The 10,274-nt window shown below is 41.7% G+C and overlaps 1 non-coding gene across 1 annotated transcript; it reads right to left on the minus strand.

Annotated features, from left to right (window-relative positions):
* Positions 1 to 9,648: 9,648 nt before the first annotated feature.
* LOC140894218 (small nucleolar RNA R71) lies at positions 9,649 to 9,753 on the minus strand. Its single transcript, XR_012153762.1, has one exon. It is a non-coding gene; the product is annotated as a small nucleolar RNA R71 (small nucleolar RNA).
* Between the last annotated feature and the right edge of the window lie 521 nt (positions 9,754 to 10,274).

The raw sequence follows: 10,274 nt of genomic DNA on the forward strand, positions 1-10,274 counted from the left end.
TTGCATTTGTATTTGAAGGCATGTCGGACCAAGCGCGGAATTCTTTTTTTTTTCTTTTCTGCAGCCTGAGAATTTTCTGCCCAGGCCTTCCGCGCGCGGGCGAGGAGTTCCTCGCGCGCGCGCGAGGCCTCCGTTGGGCCTCTGATTCGTTTGCCCGCGCGCGCGCGAGCTTGGTACCTCGCGCGGGCGCGAGCCCTTTAAAAAAAAAAAAAAAAAAACTTTTGAATTGTTTTAGTCTTGGATTCTTGTTCGCTTACTTGTTGTTTAATCCGAGATTAGTGGTTTAGAATCAAGGTCTCACATTAAGTGGTATCAGAGCGTTAAGATTCTTGGTCGAACTAGAGTGAGCGGGGTAGATCGAGTCTGTGTGTAATGACTCATCGCATGGGTTTGAATTATTTAATTGTGTACTTAATTCCATGCGAGCATGCTTTATTGTTTGAGCATTATTTGAATTACATGGTTGTGTGATTTAAATTAATAAAGCATGATCTACTTGAGATATAACTGTTTCTGTTCTCGACTGGTATTCGGTATTTCAAGCGGTTGTAAGGGCACTGATGGTAGCAATTGAGATATCTCGTGTGCTAACCTTTGATTATCAGATGGGTCCTCGTCGAGTGATAAACAGAAACACACCACCAGTTATCCCTACGACTGAGCAAGCTAGCACTGAGGTTGATCAGTTGGATGCTTCAGCAACTCCTATGGAAACCTTGCTGAAGAGGTTTCAGTCGTTCAATCCTCCATTGTTGATGGGTTCAGAAAATCCAGTTGACTGTGAGAGTTGGTTGGATGATATGGATCAGTTGTTTGATTCCATTGACTACACAGATGACCGCCGAATCAGGTTAGTAATTCATCAGCTGCGTGGTGGTGCTAAGAGCTGGTGGATCATGACAAAGAAAGCAATTGAGAGTAGAGGTACAGAGGTTACTTGGACTCTTTTTAAATCTGAGTTTTATAAGCGGTTTTTCCCTATCTCGTATCGTAAGGATAAGGGAGCAGAGTTTGCAAATCTGAGACAAGGGAATCTGAACATTGAAGAGTACGTGGCTAAGTTCGATAGTCTGTTGCGTTTTGCACCGCTAATTGCCGGAGATGAAGAAGCTAAGGCAGATCAGTTCATCAACGGGTTGAACCCCGATGTCTTCACGTTGGTTAACACCAACAGGCCTAGCACTTTGCGGATGCCATGAATTACGCAAAGGGAGCAGAAGCAGGCTTGTGGAGGCAAAGAGGTAATCAGGGGGCACCTCAGCAGCAGAGGCAGTATCAGAACCAACCATCTCAGTACCAGAATCAGCCACCTCAACATCAGAACCAGCAGCAGAGGTATGAAGGTGGAAACAGTGGGGGAAACAGAAAGGATCAGTACAAGGCAAGAGGTAAACAGTTCAAGAGACAGGGGAACAGTTCGTCCAGTTCCAGTGGTTCGAAGCAATTCGGTTCAGGACCGAGTTCTGGGTCATCATCCTTGTACTGCAGCAAGTGTGGAGGAAGACACTCACCGGATCAGTGTGTGGGAGTCTTCGGCAATTGTAACACATGTCAGCAACCGGGACACTTCTCTAAAGTGTGCCCTCAACGTAATAGAGATAGAGCTCAGAGTGGGAGTTCGTCTAGACCTGCAGCTCAGCCGGAGAGGCAGTCGTCTGCAGTGCACTCTTTCCAACCCCAGCAACAGCAGAACAGACAGGGAGGTAGCTCTAGTGCAAATCAGCCTCCGAGACAGCAAGCACGAGTCTTTGCATTGACAGAGGATCAGGCTCAGGCAGCACCTGACGATGTCATAGCAGGTAACTGTTCGATTTTCGGTCATTCTGCTCATGTCTTGATAGATACAGGTGCTTCCCATTCCTTTATCTCTGAGAAATATGTGTTATTGCATGCTTTGCCAACTGAATTGTTGCCTACAGTAGTAGCTGTTACTTCACCTTTGGGTGGAGGAATTGTTTCTGTCCGACTAGTCAGGAACTGTGAACTTTGTTTTGAGGGGAATTTGTTAGAATTCGACTGTATTGTACTTGGGCTGTCAGATTTTGATTGTATTATCGGGATAGATGCTTTAACCAAGTACAGGGCGACAGTTGATTGTTTTCTGAAGGTTGTCAGGTTCAGACCTGAAATGGCAGACGAGTGGAAATTCTTTGGTAAGGGTTCTCGATCTAGAATTCCTTTGATTTCAGTGTTATCTATGACTCGTTTTTTACAGAGAGGTGCAGAAGGATTTTTGGTTTATGCGGTTGATGTACTGAAATCTAGCCCAGCTTTGGTTGACTTACCAGTGGTTAGAGATTTTGCTGATGTGTTTCCGGAAGATGTTCCTGGATTGCCACCCATTCGAGAGGTTGAATTCAGCATTGACTTAGTGCCAGGTACTCAACCTATTTCAAAAGCTCCTTATCGTATGGCACTTGTTGAATTGAGAGAGTTGAAGGAGCAGCTTGAGGATTTGATTGCCAAGGGATACATCAGACCTAGTGTATCGCCTTGGGGTGCTCCTGTTCTATTCGTTCGGAAGAAGGATGGTTCTATGCGGCTCTGTATTGACTACCGTCAATTGAATCAGGCTACAGTTAAGAACAGGTATCCTTTACCCCGAATAGATGACTTGTTTGATCAACTGCAGGGTTCTTCTGTCTACTCTAAGATTGATCTGAGGTCAGGCTACCATCAGCTGAGAGTGCGAGAGGAAGATGTTCCTAAGACCGCATTCAGAACGAGGTATGGTCACTTTGAGTTTATAGTCATGCCGTTCGGTTTGACTAACGCTCCAGCTGTTTTTATGGGTTTGATGAACCGTATCTTTCAGCGTTATTTAGATGAGTTCGTCATTATTTTCATCGATGATATTCTTATCTACTCGAAGAACCGTACTGACCATGCAGAGCACTTGAGAATCGTCTTGCAGATTTTACGAGTTGAGCAGTTGTTTGCCAAGCTATCGAAATGCGAATTCTGGTTAGATCGAGTTGTCTTTCTCGGTCATATTATTTCTGAAGATGGGATTTCTGTCGATCCCAGCAAAATCGAAGCGGTTATGAATTGGCCTAGACCGACATCAGTACCTGAGATCCGAAGCTTCATGGGTTTAGCTGGTTATTATCGTCGTTTCATCGAGGGTTTCTCGTCTATTGCCAAGCCTATTACCCAGCTGACTCAGAAGAATGCGCCTTTTGTCTGGACTTCAGATTGTGAGGCTAGCTTTGTTGATCTGAAGAGGAGACTGACCAGTGCTCCAATTCTTTCTATTCCGAAGGGTACTGGAGGTTTCACAGTCTATTGTGATGCTTCTAACCGAGGCTTGGGTTGTGTTCTTATGCAGCATAAGCATGTGGTGGCGTATGCATCAAGGCAGCTGAAACCGCATGAGACTCGTTATCCTGTTCATGATCTTGAACTTGCAGCGATTGTATTTGCTTTGAAGATCTGGCGTCACTATCTTTATGGTGAGTCTTTCGAGATCTTTTCTGATCATAAGAGTCTTAAGTACTTGTTTTCACAGGCAGAGCTGAATATGAGACAGAGAAGATGGTTAGATCTGTTGAAGGATTTTGACTGTGAGATCAAGTATTATCCAGGGAAGTCGAATGCAGTTGCAGATGCCTTGAGCCGAAAGCTTTGTTCGTTATCTCTTTCAACTATCGGTGTTTCTCAGTTGGTCGATGATTGTTGCACTTCTGGTTTAGAGTTTGAAACAGATAGGGAGACTATCAGAGTGTTTGCTATTCAAGCCGAGCCGGAGTTGTTTGTTGCAATCAGAGAAGCACAGAAGTTTGAGCCGAGCATTCAGGTTTCGATAGAGAAAGTCAGAACTGGGCATCAGTCAGAATTCCAGGTTAGAGATGACGTTTTGTTTGTGAATAACCTTATTGTTGTGCCTGATATTTCGGAGTTGAGACAGCGTATTCTCCGAGAGGCTCATTGCAGTCGGTTTAGCGTTCATCCTGGAGGTCGTAAAATGTACAACGATCTGAAGAGTCAGTTCTGGTGGAAGAGAATGAAGGACGATGTTGCGAGATTTGTATCTCGGTGTTTGAATTGTCAGCAAGTGAAAGCAGAGCGGAAGCGACCAGGTGGTCTTTTGCACAGCCTATCTGTTCCTGAATGGAAATGGGATCACATTTCTATGGATTTTGTCACGAAGCTACCACGATCCGTTCGAGGATGCGATGCTATTTGGGTAGTGATCGACCGATTGACGAAGTCTGCGTGTTTTATTCCTTACAGGATGACGTATCGTCATGATCAGATGGCTGAGTTGTATGTTAGCAATGTTGTGAGATTGCATGGTGTGCCGAAGTCGATCGTTTCAGACAGAGATCCTAGATTCACTTCTCACTTCTGGCACAGTATTCAGGGGGCACTTGGTACTCGATTGCATCTGAGTACAGCTTATCATCCTCAGACAGATGGACAGTCAGAACGGACCATCCAGACGTTGGAGGATATGCTGCGAGCGGTAGTGCTAGACTTTGGCACTAGTTGGCAGGATTCTTTGCCTCTTGTCGAGTTTTCTTACAACAACAGCTTCCAAGAGAGTATCGGTATGGCGCCTTTTGAGGCTTTGTATGGTAGAAAGTGCCGATCTCCGTTGTTTTGGGATGAATTGTCCGAGTCACCAGATTTGGGACCGGAGATGCTTAGAGATATGGCAGAGCAGGTTAAGATCATTCAGACCAGAATGAAGTCAGCTCAAGATAGACAGGCGAAGTATGCGAATGTCAGACGTCGACCTCTGAGTTTTGAGCAGGGAGACCGTGTATTCCTTAAGATTTCTCCGTTCAGAGGCACCGTCAGATTCGGTAAGAGAGGAAAGTTATCTCCGAGATTCATCGGTCCGTACGAGATTCTCGAGAAGATAGGCGATCTTGCCTACAGACTTGCACTTCCTCCGTCTTTATCTGGTATTCACGACGTTTTTCACGTCTCTATGCTGCGAAAGTATCAACCAGATATTTCTCATATCCTTCAGCCTGACGAAGCCGAGTTAGACGAGATCCTGAGCTATTTTGAGCGACCGATTCAGATCCTTGATCGGAAAGAAAAGCAACTCAGGACCAAGTTGATTCCGTTAGTGAAGGTGCAGTGGAGCCGTCACGGTGTTGAGGAAGCGACTTGGGAGACAGAGTCTGACATGAGACAGCGTTTTCCAGAGCTATTCGGATGACGTGAGTTCTTCTTATTGTCTTTAGTTCTTTATTCTATCTTTGAGTTGTGGTTCTCGTTGATTTCGAGGACGAAATCTCTTCTTAGTGGGGGAGAATTGTAACGCCCCGTTTTTATCTTAAATGAGTTTATTTGAGTTAATCGGAGATTGCAGAGTTCACGAGCCGACTTGATTTTGATCAGGGTCCTTTTTGCAAATTTTGGAAATTTCAGGGACTAAAGTGCAAATTTGGAGTTTAATATATTATCTACACTTAGATTTGTAATTAAATCACTTCTCCTCCTCCTCACAACCGAGCTCCACCATTGAAGACGCCTCCAACTTCTTCCAAGCTTTCTGATTTCAATCCGAGCTCGATCCGGCCGTTGGAATTTATTTCTGAAGGCAGATTAGTGATCACTGCAGTGAGAGCTCTGTTATATCGTAAGTTCTTCTTCGATCCGATACATTCTAGTTTTTGGATGTTGTTAGAATCGTTTGAGATTCGAGTATGTTGTTCTGATCGTTTATTATCTGTCGGTTTTGAATTAGAGCGACGTTCGGATTTATTATGATTTTTGGAAGCCATTTTCGAAAATCATGGTTTTGAGATTTGTTGGGTTTGTCTTGTTGTTGTTGTATTAGCATTGAATTGAGTTGTTATCAGTATTGAACTGCTGTCTGCATTTGCCGGTTGTTCAGTTATAGCCGTTATGCCGTCGGTTTGAGTTTTTGGAGATTTTGAACCGTTTTTGAGTTTGAACTTGGCTTGTAAGTTGATCGTGGTTATTGATCAATCATCTCTTGTATCTGAACAGATTCGTTCGGAATTGTCAAGCCCAGAGTTAGCAGCTGTTTGATCGTTTCAGAGAATTGGACGAAGAACGGTATAAAGAGTTTTCCTTGAACCGTTGCCTTGTTGTTGTTAGATTGTGTAGTTGTTTATACAATCTCTTTTGTAGCTTATCCAGAGTTGGAGCTACTGCATTGCAACGTAAAAGCATTCATCGTAGCGGGATAGCATACTCGGGACTGTTGGTTCTCGAGTTTCCCTTTTTAAATCACATATTGCATTGATACTTGTTCTAGCACGTGGAACTTGTAATTGTTGATTGATTGAGTTTTTGTTATGTGGCTTATGTTTATGTTTCTGATATGCATTCATCTTGAGCCTACTTTGATTTCAGCGGGCAGAACCGCCCTTTTTGTTAGACGTTTGGGAACTATGATTGAGTGGTCTAGGTTGTAGTATTTCGCCTAGTGCTAGCATACTCATTATGGTTGCTCAAAGTCTAGAGGAGTGGGATACGTGACACCACCTCGATTGGGAGAGTCGGTGAGTCGTTACGTGATCTCATCCTCGGGATCCCAAAAGCAGAGCAATACTCCCGTGTTTATCAGAATCGATATCCTGGTTTTAAAGACATGCATATCATTAACTTCGACTTGAATATGTGGTTTGATAGCATGTTGTATATTCATTACTTGATATGTTGTTTTTACTGGGATTATCTTTCTCACCGGTTATCCGGCTGTTGCTTTGTTTTTTATGTGTACTTGGCAACAGGTGGGGCAGGAACAAGTCAGAAGAGGCATGGTTAGCTTCGAGGGCAAGTAGTAGAAGTGAGACTCGGTTTAGAAGTCGAATTAGCATGTTTATCTAGTTTAAGATTGAAGCATGTTAGAACTCGAACTTGATATGTTTTGTTATTCGAATTAGTTTGTATTCGGATTGGAATCTGAAATCGAAGTATGTTGTTGTTGTATCGATTTAGACTTCTGGATGTTTTTAGGCCTTCTGAAAGCATGACTTGTTATGGCATGTTTCCCTACACCCTGTTATTGCATTTGTATTTGAAGGCATGTCGGACCAAGCGCGGAATTCTTTTTTTTTTCTTTTCTGCAGCCTGAGCATTTTCTGCCCAGGCCTTCCGCGCGCGGGCGAGGAGTTCCTCGCGCGCGCGCGAGGCCTCCGTTGGGCCTCTAATTCGTTTGCCCGCGCGCGCGCGAGCTTGGTACCTCGCGCGGGCGCGAGCCCTTTAAAAAAAAAAAAAAAAAAACTTTTGAATTGTTTTAGTCTTGGATTCTTGTTCGCTTACTTGTTGTTTAATCCGAGATTAGTGGTTTAGAATCGAGGTCTCACAGTGATGGTCACTACAAAAACACCTGAGACAGTTGCAACTCAACGACTGCTACCACCAAGTCCTTCTAACCTAAGTCTTGCCCCGTGGAATAGGGTGTCCAAGACAGAAATACCGAGGACATGAGCGATAACACCCAGTAGAGGTATGAGTATACACATGCTATGAATGCTAATACACATGAACGGGTACCAAAAACCTATCATGGTAAAACTCTGCTCAGTGAAGATGAGTAATGGTATATAGCACACTGGATCATCGCATCAGGAGGTGGTTCACGTACTAGAAAGAAAATTTGGATATAGGTGACCTGACCATGTAATCCAATGGGTCCAACCATACACTCGATAACTCAGGGCTGAGCGGCCCAACTACGGGTAATATCAAGGTACATGCTCAACATGATAATGTATGCAGCATAATAATCGTGACATAATATATACACATTTAAACATAGAACATGTATACTCAACTAGGATATCTAGGATAGTACGTCTATACCTCAACACAAGCAACCTACCAACACTAGCTCTATATTCCAAGTCTATAAGAAGATAATCATCATATCACTAATTGTTTGCAAAAATCCTTAACTAGACTAATTGCTACTCACTAATGTAATCAGATTATATCATTATACCTTCACCCATCGTCAGCCCTTTGATGACGATAGCTGCAAACTCTGGGTCCAACTTTGCTACAATCTCGATAGCGCTTTGTCACTGCCTGTCCATGGAGACGACGCCTGATATGTCGACATTTTCCTATGTTTACTTGAACTAAATTGTGAGGATTAGGTGTGTTTTGATTGATTAAATTTATTTTATAGTTCCTAATCATTTTATGTGATTTTATGAAGGTAAAGAGGATAAATGGAGCAAAGGATGGAAGAAAAGCACAGAAAAAGGAAGAATTTGGAGTTGGAGAAGAGCCGCAAGAATGAATTACGGAGAAGCAATGGTCACAAACTTATTTTTGATTCTAGGAATATTTAAGTCCAATCTTCACCGTTTAAAACGAAGTACAAGATGTTTTGAAGCTGGTTTCCAAATTTCAGCTCGATCGAACGGCTAGAACTCTAGTTATGAATTTTTAAAAATCATTGCGCGCTGGACAGAAACTTGATCGCTCGATCCATAATTTTTTACCGATCGAGCGAGACCTGTGCTGCGGGGAAAAATATATTTGGCAGAAATTTGCTTGCTCGATCGGAGATTTTTTCCGCTCAAGCGAGGCATAGCGCAGACTAAAAAATAGGAAATTTCGGGAATTAAAATCCTTGACTTTTCGGGTTTTATTTCGTGGGCTTTTCAAGCCATATAAATAAAGATAAAACATCAGAGTTTGGAATCATATTTGGACGGCTGAAGACGTGAAAAGACATCTGGCGGCTAGGTTTTATCTTCCTTGTTCTTAGATTCAATTTTTTCTTCAATTCTTCTAAGTTTTAATTCTTGGTAGAGAAAGACAAACCCTTTGAAGTTTATTTATTTCGTGAGATTTTGATTTTCATTGTTTGATTTTTATTTGAGTATCAAGAGTTGTTTGGAATTGATTTTCATGCTTGTGTGTTTGATTATTGGATTGATCACCTGTGATTTTCTCATACAATATAAAGCTAAATTTGATATCAAATCCGTAATTGTTTGATCCCTCTAATTTTTGAAGCAACTGCGATTAATAATTTCCGCTTGTGAATTTTTTAATTCGTAGGAACATCTCTTGACTAGATTAAATACAACCGCTTGTGTTTGTGTTGTTTAGTTTCATCAATTTCACTAGTTTGAATGCAACCTTGAATTTAAATCCCAATCCCTTGTATTTTGGTTAATTCATTGGTAAGGGTTAATTTAGAACGCTTGTTTCTAATTAACTAAAATTAAGGTGAGATAGGAATTAAATTTCCAATGATGAATATTCAATGAGAGTTAATTATTTTTAGGGAGTCGATGATCGAGTGAATAACTTCAAGGGTGTAGTCGACCGATACCAAGGCTTGTTTTAATTAATTTTTTTGTTATTATTTTAATATTGCATGCTAGTGATAAAATTTATTTTATTTTCTTTAAATTTTAGTTTGTTAATTCCAGAATCCAAAAATCTCATTTTATTTATTTTCAATATAACACGATAAATTTTTCTTTTCTAGTGGGAACGATCCCTACTCTCGCTACTACATGTTTATTAAGTTAATCTGAGTTGGGTTAATTTGGGCGTGACACAACTAAGTGCTAAAAAATTTTGGCGCCGTTGCCGGGGAAGGCGTTTAATTTATTTGTGTTTTTGCTTTTATTTTATTCACCATTTTCCAATCTGTTTTTGCAAGAATTCTTATGGTTAATACTTCGAGATGTCAAATCGACAAGTATTCACAAGTTTTATCCAGCAACACGGAGAGCCATTCTACAAAGCATGAGAGAGATTCAAGGATTTGGCAACCATCTTCCAGTATCATGATTTTTCTAACTATTCTCTTCTTATATTTTTTCTTCAGGGTATGGATGCAGTGACAAGAAGATGGGTAATTGATGGAGCTTTCACAAGAGGTAGTTCACTATTTTGCTGAGATGATGATAGTATGATACACATGTTGGATGATATGATAGAATTTGAATATCACCGATATTGGGATCTTACACCACAGGTATGGTGCCACCAATACCCACAAGATACTCAATACCTGGATTTTATAAACCAACCATTCAAGCTTCAAAAGGAGGAGGGAGGTTGTTCTCAATTGAACTTACATCCGCTAGAGGATATAATGAGCGAGCTTGTGGCATTGACTAAGGCAGCTATAGAATATCTAATCAATTCTAGATGACACCTTGTGGAGAAAATAGAGAATATCAAGAGATCAATCCTTCATGAACACCAACAACAGGAAGTGAAGCAAGATACTCAAGAATTGACCAACCCGATTTGGTTCAATGATGATGACTCGGAGAAGCAGGATTGGGAGTGCAAATCAAATCGTGCTG

Source organism: Henckelia pumila, chromosome 3 (assembly GCF_033568475.1).
Source record: "Henckelia pumila isolate YLH828 chromosome 3, ASM3356847v2, whole genome shotgun sequence".
Classification (NCBI taxonomy): domain Eukaryota; kingdom Viridiplantae; phylum Streptophyta; class Magnoliopsida; order Lamiales; family Gesneriaceae; genus Henckelia; species Henckelia pumila.